Here is a 12,299-nt window from a genome sequence, read left to right as displayed (position 1 = left end):
GTGATGCTGTTGGCAAGCCCCGTGATCCGCATTGAAAAGTCATCGACGAATTCGCTTGCTCCTATAATTCTTGCTCAAGTGGCCCTTCTGACATAAATTTCTAATCCATAACTTTTTAACTTAATTTTTGCCCATCTAACATAAATTTCTAATACAAGGAGCATATCCTTAAGTTCAAACAAGAATACTGTAATGACATTAGATTTCTACTTCCCTAGAGTCACTACTATCATCATAACTTAATCATTTTGTGTTAGAAATTAGCGTTTAAAGTTCATCATAAAATATAGGCTTCATCTTAAACTGCAATAGAGTTACGTGTTCGAAAACATCTTTAAAACGACTTAACAAAATACTAAATGCATTAAATTTAAAACACTCTATTCTAATCTAACTCTAAGTTAATAAATACAACTACCCTTTGCATGTGTCATGGTCTCGAATGACTATGTCGTCGTAAGTCGTACAGAAATGTCTTGCCTTTAACTGAAATAGCAGTTGCACCTGGCATGAGTATTATAAGAAATACTTAGTAAGTGACCCTACTCTTGGTGTTAGATGCAAACATATACAATCATGTGTAGGACATAACGTATCAGTTTATATTCCTAAGGCGGCTATACTAAACGTGTTAGTGGGATGTGTATTTACTGTTCTACAAACGGTCCACTCGTGCGAGTATGAACCCACCAGTCAATTCGTACACCTCCTGGGCCCCATTAGGCATTGCGACCGTCGTAGCATTATGATAAACATAAGGATTATTTTTCTACCTCGTAGTGTATACGTCTGTACCATCGTAAAAAAGGGGTATTTCCTGATGCATGAACACACAATGATGCATGAGATCCCAACAATTTTATTCATTATCATGTAAGACAACCCCTTCCATTTTTCTTCGTATCATATCATGTACTATATCGCCAAACCTGTTATACCATAACATTTATCATATCATTAGTACATCATCATATCATGTGTCATAACGTTCCCGTATCATCTCATAGTCACGTTATATCACGAACATATCATGGACTTATCATCTCGTAAACATATCATAGTCATATTGTTTTGTAAATACACTTAGTCATATTGTTTTGTAAATACACTTAGTCATATTCTTTCATAAAACATATCATTTCATAAACGTATCATAGCCATATCATTTCATAAACATATTCTTATCATATTGTTTCATTAATATATCATAGTCATCTCGTTTCATAAACATATCTTAGTCATATCATTTCATACACATATCCTAGTTATATCGTTTCATAAATATATCATAGTCATGTCATTTCCTAAACGTATCCTAGTCTTATCGTTTCATAAACATATTCTAGCCATATCAACATATCCTAGTTGTGTCATTTGCTAAACGTGTCCTAGTCATATCGTTTCATAAACATATCCTAGTCATATCATTTCCTAAATATATCTTAGTAATATCGTTCCATACACACACCACAGTAGCATCGTATCACCTGTAGAACCACGAGTCACGTGTCATCATACAAACATCATCTTTTAACCAAACTGATAGTAAGGTCAGTTACATGGTTTGCATTAGCAGACGTTCTCCTTACACTCGAGGACAATTGTATTCTGCTTCCCGATGTTGCTCCAAGTATCATCGAAAGTTGTTTTCTATTCGAACGTCTATCTCATTTTCATTAATAACTCACATTTCTAGCCTAAATAAACTTGAACATGTAAATAAGATGTTATACCGGTCTTAGTTGCCTTAATTAAGGTCAAATTCAGCTCTGGGAGAGAAAAAATGTATTAATAAGTAACAAAATGTCTATACTAAGCTGAATGATAGAGTTTTGAGCCGAGAAGCTACACCGAGTTGAGTCAAGCCAAGCTGCATTAGTCGACTGAAAAGGAGTCAACATCTGCATGCGAGACACGTATCGGTTAAGGGAGAAGCCACGTGCGTGGTTCATTAATGTAGCACCCCATAAATAAAGGGAATTAGCTCTAATAAGAATCGGCCGATGTAAGACCCAATTGATCAAAAAGGGAAAAATTGAATGATTAAACAATGACTAGAGACTTAAGCAAGCCACTCCTACACCCTAACAAGTAATCTTAAGGAATCAAGGGCCTTTGGCAAGAGATTGGAAAGGAAAATGTAAGTGAAAAGGGCAAAAATGTCATTTTTTCAATTATCAAGAATCTTTCCCAATTTTTTATTCCTTGTCTAGAAGGAATTTCAAGATGCTCAAGAAGTAAAAAATGACGAAAAAGGGATGAAGAAGTTTTAGGGAAATTATTGATTTTTCGAGGAAAAGAATATTAAAATATTCAGAAAGTGGAAAATTACAAAATACCCTTGGATGAATGGATAATTACAGAAATGCCACTTTGATTAGAATTAGAGCATCTACGGTGACAATTTGATCAAAATGCTTCGGAACTCAAATTGCAGCTGTTGGATCTCCTCCAAAATTGGATATGATCTAAAACACGTACAGATCATCACATTCAATGACTAGTATTCAAAACCAAGGTCGGAAAGGCTGTGATCGTTCCTGATATTTTCGACAGATTATCCAAAAAGTTCATTCTCCAAATCATGATGGTTCTGAAGGTTTCAGCGTCGGTGGAAGCTTCCCCTATAAAGTATGAAGTTGGGGCAATAGTTTGGAACAAGAATCGAGCAAGGTCGAGCACCTAATCCAAGGCAATAAGCGTTTAGATTTTGGTCTCCTACACTCAAATTTCTTTCAAATTCAAAAAAATTCTCAATCATTTCTCTTCAAACTTGTTCNTTGTTAAGAAATACTTATAGGAATCACTTGGATATCCATATGAACCATAAACCAAGTATGAATTAAGGATATATGAAACAAAACCCCAAAGAACCATGAGTTAAGGCCCTGAACCGATCAACTTTCTCAGAATTTAAGTAACGTTAAAATAACCCACTAGATGAACTCTGCTGCCTCTAAAATTTTAATGCTGAGCATATAATAGTATGTTGAGGTAATAAAGGATATGTGGTGGTCATTGGATAAGGATAAGTGGGTAAACCAAGAAACGGTGTANCAATCCAATCTGCCATTGAAGAGTTTCAAAGAAAACTTTTAAAAACAAATTCGAGGATACACGATTATTCATCGAGAAAGAACGATCCTAATCAGTTTCTGCACCTCCCAGGAATGTTTTCATAGAAGGCCACGAAAAGAAATAACTTCGGGAGTGTGCCCAATTGAAGGAAATTCGTTTCGGCTAGAATTTGGGGGAAAGTGTNAACCCCTAAATGACCTCTAAATATTTACGAAATGCTGTATGAATCATTTTATCAGGAGGTTGTATAAGGTAATGAAGTTTTGGAGTCATTGGAAAATGTTAGGTAGTGAAATCAAGATATGGGAAAAAACACTCATCATGATCCATATGACATTACGTCCTAGGATAACTAATGAGGTATCCATGAAATAAGAGATTCCCCACATGTACCCCTGATCGCTAATAAATGCTACTAGCCAAAGATCATGTTGGTCTATTCCTAAGAAGAACTTATAAGTTCCAAGCATGTCCCAAGACATTATGCATAAAACCTAGATCACCAAGAATCCAAGAAAACACCTAGGTTAATGCAAATATCAAGCTTAACAAGTTGCTAGGGTCCATGCCCGAAGTAAACATTATCTCCCATAACGAAGTGTACCATGAGGACCCTATTCCTCTTTTGGTGAGATGCCCTGCTATATGTATCATGAGAAGGATGCCATGATGGACTTATTATTTCCTCACCTAAATGAGATGCCCTGCATTACGATTTGCCAGCAGGATGCCACAATTATTACTACTCCACCTATGCACTCATGGAGAGAAAACTAAGAGTTACTTTGGAAGAGTTCTCAAGGCTCAAACACGATGCATGACAGGACAACATCGGAGGCTCACTTCCTCAAAAAGAAACAAGTAGTCATATCCTAGCTTAAGGTCTAGACATGCTCTAAATTACCAATTATTTTCTATAAGGCCTATTTTATATGACATGAGGATATTCATATTGGTTGGAGCAAGTTTGGAACCTTAACCAAGATGGAACTTGAGAAATGTCCTAAGGAAACACCTCAAGTTTCAAGACCCTTGTAGAACCCTCTAAGGAATCTAATATGAATTTATGACTTTCTAGAATAACTCATGCTAGATATTATGATGGGTTCGTATGATTACGAATTCATGTGACAACTTATGCCTCAATAAATTATGAACCTTACGAACTTACAAGATTGAGAACTAAGAACAATACCAAACATGCTCTACAACTACAAAGGTAGGAAGAATGCTAGGTAATACTTTAAGCATGTACAATGGTGGTCCATACCTCCCACCACGTGGTGCTTTTAGAGGCCTAAGTTTCCTCTTCTAGGTGGGATTCCCTACACCATGTTTTCTTTGCAAGATGTCATGTTTGGCCTCATTTCCTCACCTAGATGAGATGCCCTACGTCATAACCTACTATGAAGAGAGTAGGTTGTTGACCCTCACATTGCGACAAGAGAAGCGGCAACCCTGAAGGGGAGCCCATCCAGCAACACGAGGGCCTAGATGAAAGGCCATAATGCGACCTTGGAGGACGGTACATCATCTAACACACCACACAGAGTGGGCATTGAAGACAAGTTGAGATATAAGCAAGATAGAGATATTGAATAGACTATAGTGGCAAAGATAGGCTTGTTTGAGGGCCGGGTAGGATCCTAGGCCTTAACCTCGAAAGATGTGGCTTTGAAAGGAATTCAGGCATGCGGTTCTGGAATTAAGTCCGTCCGTATGAAATATGAATGCTTGTCAAATTTGGTGTCAATCGAACACCGGACAGACGCTGCATGGCACCGTATGACCGTTCCCCAAAATCATGTTTATGGCTGATGTTGATGAGAAGGGTTTTTCTTTTTAAAATAGTAAAATAAAGTTATTCCATCTCATTCTTTTTTCCCACCTCTTAGACCAAACCATAACTTCTTCTCCACTCCACATGAAATCTTTTCCTTTCTTTAGAAGTTGTGTGCTTACTACAATATTTATCTAATAAAAGTAAGTCTATTAAAGATTTGAGTTCGAGACTTTTAACAAAATAGTGCATGTATGGTAATAAAATATCAAGTTGTTATTGAAAAATAAAATACTTACTTCAAAATGAATATACACGTCTCCAATTTACTAACAAATTTTTAGCACCAAAATAGAAGAAACATGAGAAGGAGACATCCCAATGGAGTTAGGAAAAGTATGTGATTTGCGTTGGGAGAGAAAAAAGGGTAACCTAAGTTAGGGGATGCTTGTGATTCCTTGCTAAATAAAGCTTAACCTAATAAACAAACATTCATAACATGCTTTCAATTTTTTTGGTATTTCTTTTAATAGCATTTTACATTAAAAAAAAAAAAATCTATCTTTAAAAAGTGGTTAAAAAAGTATCTTGGTTTGAGTGCAATGATTATATATATATATATATGGTTCAAAAGGATCCAAATCAAACACAAACAAATTCTAAGTTGATAAGAAACGAAGGCTATGAATAATCTCTATATGATTTTGTTGTTTACTTTTGCATCAACTTCTAACGTTTTCACTTGTTTTGCACGACAATATCCACTTTCTATATGGAAAGTTATGATTCTTAATTATCAAGATGTACCTTTACTGGTCCATTGCAAATCGAAAGACGACGATTTAGGTAAACAAGGGTGTTGCACCATGACAAATATTCAACCCGACCATATTATTTTTGTTTTTTGTTTTTTTTTTGTTAATAAATATGTTGCTTGGATAGTTTTTATAGTACTTCACCTCTTCATAGATGCATATACCGTCTCAACTAGTTGAATTAGTTTTTCTAACATTTTTTCCATTGAATTTGTGCCCATCTGACATAACTTTATGATTTAGGGGTGCATATCCTTCAGTTCAAACAGGAATACAGTTGGAAATTCAGAGAGAATTATTTCCTGAACACATTGTTTTGGTGCAACTTTAGCAGCAATTATGGGAAGCTTTCATTCGAGGTTTTTTGGCCAGAGAAGAGGGGACATTGGCTTGAATACCGATGCAACTATGCGCAGTGCATTTGGCGTGCAGATGAAAAGGGTTTTTCTTTATATAATGGCATAACAAACGTATTCGAGTTCATTCATCCATGGAATCCTTAGACAAATCCATCACCTTTGCCTTACTTCACATCAAATCTTTTCTTTTCTACATAAGTTGTGTACTTATTGTAATACTACTCTAACAAAATGTTTGTTAATCATTTAAGTTCTCAAATATATGGAAACATTTAATATTAAAATGAGTATATTTGAATAAAATATTGAAGTTGTTATTGAAGAATAAAATATTGAGGTCAACCTTACTATCAAAGTCTAGATTTGATAGAAAAAGTTGAAGCACAAAAATGAAATAAATTTGAAAGTTATACACCATTGTTGAAAATGAAATACAAATAGATTCTGTAAAGGCCAAAAAAAAAAAAAAAAACTCGATCGCCAAAAAACACACGTTTGCACCTCATTGCGCCACATGTCGTGCCTGCAGCTAGAAACTTCTTCGGCTTACGCAGCTCAGTTGGCTAGGCTCAGCTTCGCGGCTCAGAATTCTGCTCTTCATCTCGCTAAAGGGAATTTTGCCCATGGTTTACCTTTTCGACTATCCTAAAGCTGAAATTGACCTTGTTTATGGAAATTAAACTCAATATAAGGTTCATGTTCTCGATTTATGTTAAACTGAGTTAAGAAACTGTAGTTACTAATGAAACCAAATAGACATTCTAATGGAAAGCGACAACTAATAATACTAGGAGAAATTTTGAGGGAGGAAAAACAAACGTACTCGAATTTAGGGAGAACGCTGGTTAAGGACAACCAAGTAAGTAGTCTTACTATCGAAAAGGTTGGACGACTTGTTTATTGTATGACGATACGTTCCTAGTGTCGCTTGCACGTGTCATTTATTCTTTATATTTATGATGTTGTGACAATATTGTATAATGGTGATGTACAATGTATGATGATGTTATTCTGTGATGTGATGATGCAATACAATGTTATATGATACGTTGAAGTCATGGTAAGTTTATGATATGACATATGTTTGACATGATGAGATATATGATTGACAAATAATGTGATAAATTGGCATAATGCACAACCCAGATGTACACATGAAAAGTTATGATAGAATGATATGATATAAAGGAAAATGAGAGAGGGGTTGTTATACAACATAATGAAAGGGAAAATGTTGGGACCTCATGTATCATTGTGTGTTCATGTTTCGGGGGATACCCCTTCATCTTTCACAATGGTACGAACGCGTACACTACAAGGCAAGAGAACGATCATTATATTTGTTATAATGTTACGAAGGTCGGTATTCCTAACAGGTGTCCGACATCAACAGCTCCCAGATAATGCTCGCCTGACAAGAAAGGGGCCCAAGACGAGTGCGAACCGACTGGTGGGTCCATACTCGTATGTGTAGACCGTATGAAGAATAGTAAATACACATCAAATTAAACTGCTTAGGATAGCTGCCTAAGAAATATAGACTGATATGATAGGTTCCACTCATGATTGTATGTGCTTACATCTAACCCCAATAGCGATGCTAGTTACTGAGTATTTATCAAAATACTCAAGTCATATGCTACTCTTATTTTTCCAAGTAAAGGCAAGGCTCCCTCCCCTTTACGGCTAATGGTGGCATCAGAATCCAGGAGACCATGTCACGTGGATAGGGGAGTTTGCAAAATTTTAGTTTCGTAGACTATACGTTAGTATAGGTTAGTATGCATTTAATTTTGTAGCATATAGGCTAGTATAGGGCAGTTTTTCTTTATGTTATTTCAATTTTTTGTATTTTAGTTTAAAGACCTTCTAGAAAACATGTAAGTCCATGACAATGTTTTATAATAAAGTTTTGAATGAATTGTTTTCTCATAAACGGTTAATGATATGTATATAGTAGCGACTTTAGGTTAAATAGGAATATAGGGTCGTTATATATTCTAAACACATCAAAAAATGAATGCTATGAATTGTCTCTATGTGATTTTGTTGTTTACTTTTGCATCAACTTTTAATGCTTTCACTTCTTTATCTCTCCAATCTAGAGGGTCACCTTGGAAAGTGATGATTCTTAATTATAAGGAAGGAGAACTTCTAAGGTCTATTGTAAGCCGAAGGCAAATCATTTAAGTAAATAAGGGTGTTGCAATGATGCCAAATTTTTAACGGTACCATCTATATATATATACCTAAATTTATATAATTGATAGTTTTTTAAAACCAAAAAGTTCGCCATTAAAAGTATAACATACAACAGAAAAAAAAGCCAATATCTTCTATGGCTATTTGTAAAAAAATAATTATAGTTTGAATGTTTAGTCAGAAGTTTAACAATTTTATGTTCAAAGGTCAACAATTTTCAAATGCTTAATGGTTTATTACACTTTACGTATAGTCTTGGTTATTATTTTTAATTCTTTTTGTAAAAAAGAAAATGAGTAGAAAGCTCAAATTTTTTACCTCTTAATTCATAATTTTTTAACTTAATTTATGAGCATCTGACATACCTTTCTAATATAAGGAGCATATCCTTAAGTTCAAACAAGAATACTGTAATGACATTAAATTTCTACTTACCTAGAGTCACTACTGTCATCATCACTTATTCATTTTGTGTTAGAAATTAGCATTTAAAGTTCATCATAAAATATAGACTACATCTTACACTGCAATAGAGTTACGTGTTTGAAAACATCTTTAAAACGACATAACAAAATACTAAATGAAATAAATTAGCATTAAATTTAAACCACTCTCTAATCTAACTCTAAGTTAATAAATACAACTACCCTTTGCATGTGTCATGGTCTCGAATGACTATGTCGTCGTAAGTAAGTCGTACAGAGATGCCTTGCCTTTCCCTGATATAGCAATAGCATGTGACATGAGTATTATAAGAAATACTCAGTAAGTGACCCTACTCTTGGTGTTGGATGCAAACACATACAAACATGTATAAGACATATTGTACCAGTTTATATTCCTTAGGCGGCTATACTAAACAAGTTAGTTGGATGTGTATTTACTGTTCTACAAACGGTCCACACGTGCGAGTATGAACCCACCAGTCGATTCGTACACCTTCTGGGCCCCTTTCATGGTCGGGCAAGCATTGTCTGGAGCTGTTGATATTGAACACCCATTAGGCAAAGCGACTATCGTAGCATTATGATAAACATAATGATCATTTTTCTACCTCGTAGTGTACGCATCCGTACCATCGTAAAAGAGGGGTATTTCCTGATGCATGAACACACAATGATGCATGAGATCCCAACAATTTTATTCTTTATTATGTATGATAATTCCTTCCATTTTTCTTCGTATCATATTATTTTTATCATATCATGTACTATATCGCCAAACGTGTATATCATAACATTTATCATATCATCAGTACATCATCATATCACGTGTCATAACATTCACATATCATCTCATAGTCACGTTGCATCACCAACATATCATGGACTTATCATCTCGTAAACATATCGTAGTCATATTGTTTTGTAAACACATCACAGTCATATCGTTACATAAACATAACCTAGTCATATTCTTTCATAAAACATATCATGGTCATATCATTTCATAAACGTATCATAGTCATATCATTTCATATACATATTCTTATCATATTGTTTCATAAATATACTATAGTCATCTCATTTCATAAACATATCTTAGTCATATCATTTCATACATATATCCTAGTCATTTTGTTTCATAAATATATCATAGTCATGTCATTTCCTAAATGTATCGTAGTCTTATCGTTTCATAAACATATTCTAGCTATATCAACATATCCTGGTTGTGTCGTTTTCTAAACGTATCCTAGTCATATCGTTTCATAAACTTATCCTAGTCATATCATTTCATAAAGATATCTTAGCCATATCGTTTCATACACACACTATAGTAACATCGTTTCATTTTACACAAATCAAGCATATATCACATGTAGAACCACGGGGCACATGTCATTATACAAACAACAACTTTTAACCAAACTGATAGTAAGGTCACTTACATAGTTTGCATTAGCAGACGTTCTCCTTACACTCGAGGACAATTGTATTCTGTTTCCGGATGTTGCTCCAAGTATTGTTGTTTTCTATTCGAACGTCCATCTCATTTTCATTAATAACTTACATTTCTAGCATAAATAAACTTGAACATGAAAATAAGATGCTATACTGATCTTAATTACCTTAATTAAAGTTAAATTCAGCTCTGGGAGGGTACAAGCTATATTAATAAGTATCAAAATGTCTATACCGAGTCGAATTATAGAGTTTTGAGCTAAGAAGCTACACCTAGTCGAGTCGAGACAAGCTGCATTGAGTCAACTGAAAAGTAGTCAACATTTGCATGCGAGACATGCATCACTTGAGGGAGAAGCCACGTGCTGGGTCGTTAATTTTGCACCCCAAAAATAAAGGGAATTAGCTCTAACAAGAATAAGCTGCCCATGTAAGACTCAAAGGATCATAAAGGAAAGAAATTGAATGATTAAACAAGGACAAGGGACTTAAGCAGGTCACTCCTATACCCTAACAAGTAATCTCAAGGAGTTAAAAGGCTTTTGACAAGAGATTGGAAAGGAAAAAGTAAGTGAAAAGAGCAAAAATGTCGTTTTTCCAATTATCAAGAATCTCTCCAGATTTTTAATTCCTTTTCTAGAAGAACTTCAAGATACTCAAGAAGGGAAAAATTACCAAATGAAGAAGTTTAGGAAAATTATGGATTTTTGGTGGAAAGAATATAAAAATATTCAGAAAGTGAAAAGTTACAAAAATACCCTTGGATGAATGGATAATTACAGAAATGCCACTCTGATAAAAATCACAACATCTACGGTGACAATATGAACAAAATGCTTCAAAACTAAAATTGCAACCGTTGGATCGCCTCCAAAATTGGATATGATCTAGAACATGTACAGACCATCACATCCAACGGCTAGTATTCAAAACCAAGGTCCGCAAGGTTGTGAACCGAGCTGATATTTTCGATAGATTATCTAGAAAGTTCAATCTCCAAATCACGATGGTTTTGGAGGTTTCAACATCGGTGGAAGGTTTCCTTATAAAGTCTAAACTTGGGGCAATAGTTTAGAACAAGAATCGAGCAAGGTCGAGCACCCAATCAAAGACAATAAGCATTTAGATTTTTGGTCTCCTACTCTCGGATTTCTTCCAAATACGAGAAAATTCTCAACCATTTCTCTTCAATCTTGTTCCTACAGTTTCTAAAATGAATTACCCTCAAGTTCTATGAAGCAATAGAGTGCTGAAAGTGCCAGAAACCATTTCCCCAATCCAATCCGCTGTTGAACCAAAGAAAACTTGGAAAAACCAATCTGAGGATACATGATGATTCATCGAGAAAGAACGATCCTAATCAGTGTTTGCACCTCCAAGGAATGTTTTAATAGAAGGCCACGAAGAGAAATAACTTCGGGAGTGTGCCCAATTGAAGGAAATTCGTTTCAGGTAAAATTTGGGGGGAAGTTTCGGATTCCTATCTACGAACCCTTTTCCTTCAAATTAAGGATTCCTTTAGCTTCAGAGGAAGAAATTGAGTAACTTTGATAAAGAAATTAAGAGCTGAAACGTCGTAGAACAAGCTACCCAAGAGATCGAAAATTTGGCGTTTCGTGTAAGTTGCATATCGAGAAGGATTTCTAGAAATTAAGGTCCCACACTCAAAGATGTTCCTCCAAACCAATTCCTTTAGCTTGAGGAAAGGATATGGAAGAGGTTCCATTAAGAAGAAGTTAGGCCTTGAAAAACCCTAGATCGGCTACCCAATAAGAAATCCTTTGTTTTTGCTCCAGCGAGAAATAAGATTTTGGACGAACTTTTAAGGCGAATATCTTAGGCTACGATCCATGAGAAGGTATGAATTTAATCTCTAGCTATTCCTTGTAATACCATCTTTAAGTTTCATGAAGAAATTGAGGGAAGAAACGGCGTGATTGGAGTAGTGCCACTCGACTTTCAGATTGCAGTGCTAATGGACGTGAGTGTCCTCTTCCCGTCCAGAGGAAGAAGACGATGATGTGGTCGGTTCAACTAAACCGGCCAAGTCAACCAAAAATCCTACATTCCCTCAGGTTTTCTTAATTTTAACCCCTTTCAAATTGATTCTCACGAAAAAATTTTGGTTTTAGAAATTAGTCACAATAAGAAGTTTGTGGAA

Source organism: Cucurbita moschata, unplaced genomic scaffold, assembly GCF_002738365.1.
Source record: "Cucurbita moschata cultivar Rifu unplaced genomic scaffold, Cmos_1.0 Cmo_Scf00039, whole genome shotgun sequence".
Classification (NCBI taxonomy): Eukaryota; Viridiplantae; Streptophyta; class Magnoliopsida; order Cucurbitales; family Cucurbitaceae; genus Cucurbita; species Cucurbita moschata.
This window is presented reverse-complemented; position numbering follows the sequence as displayed.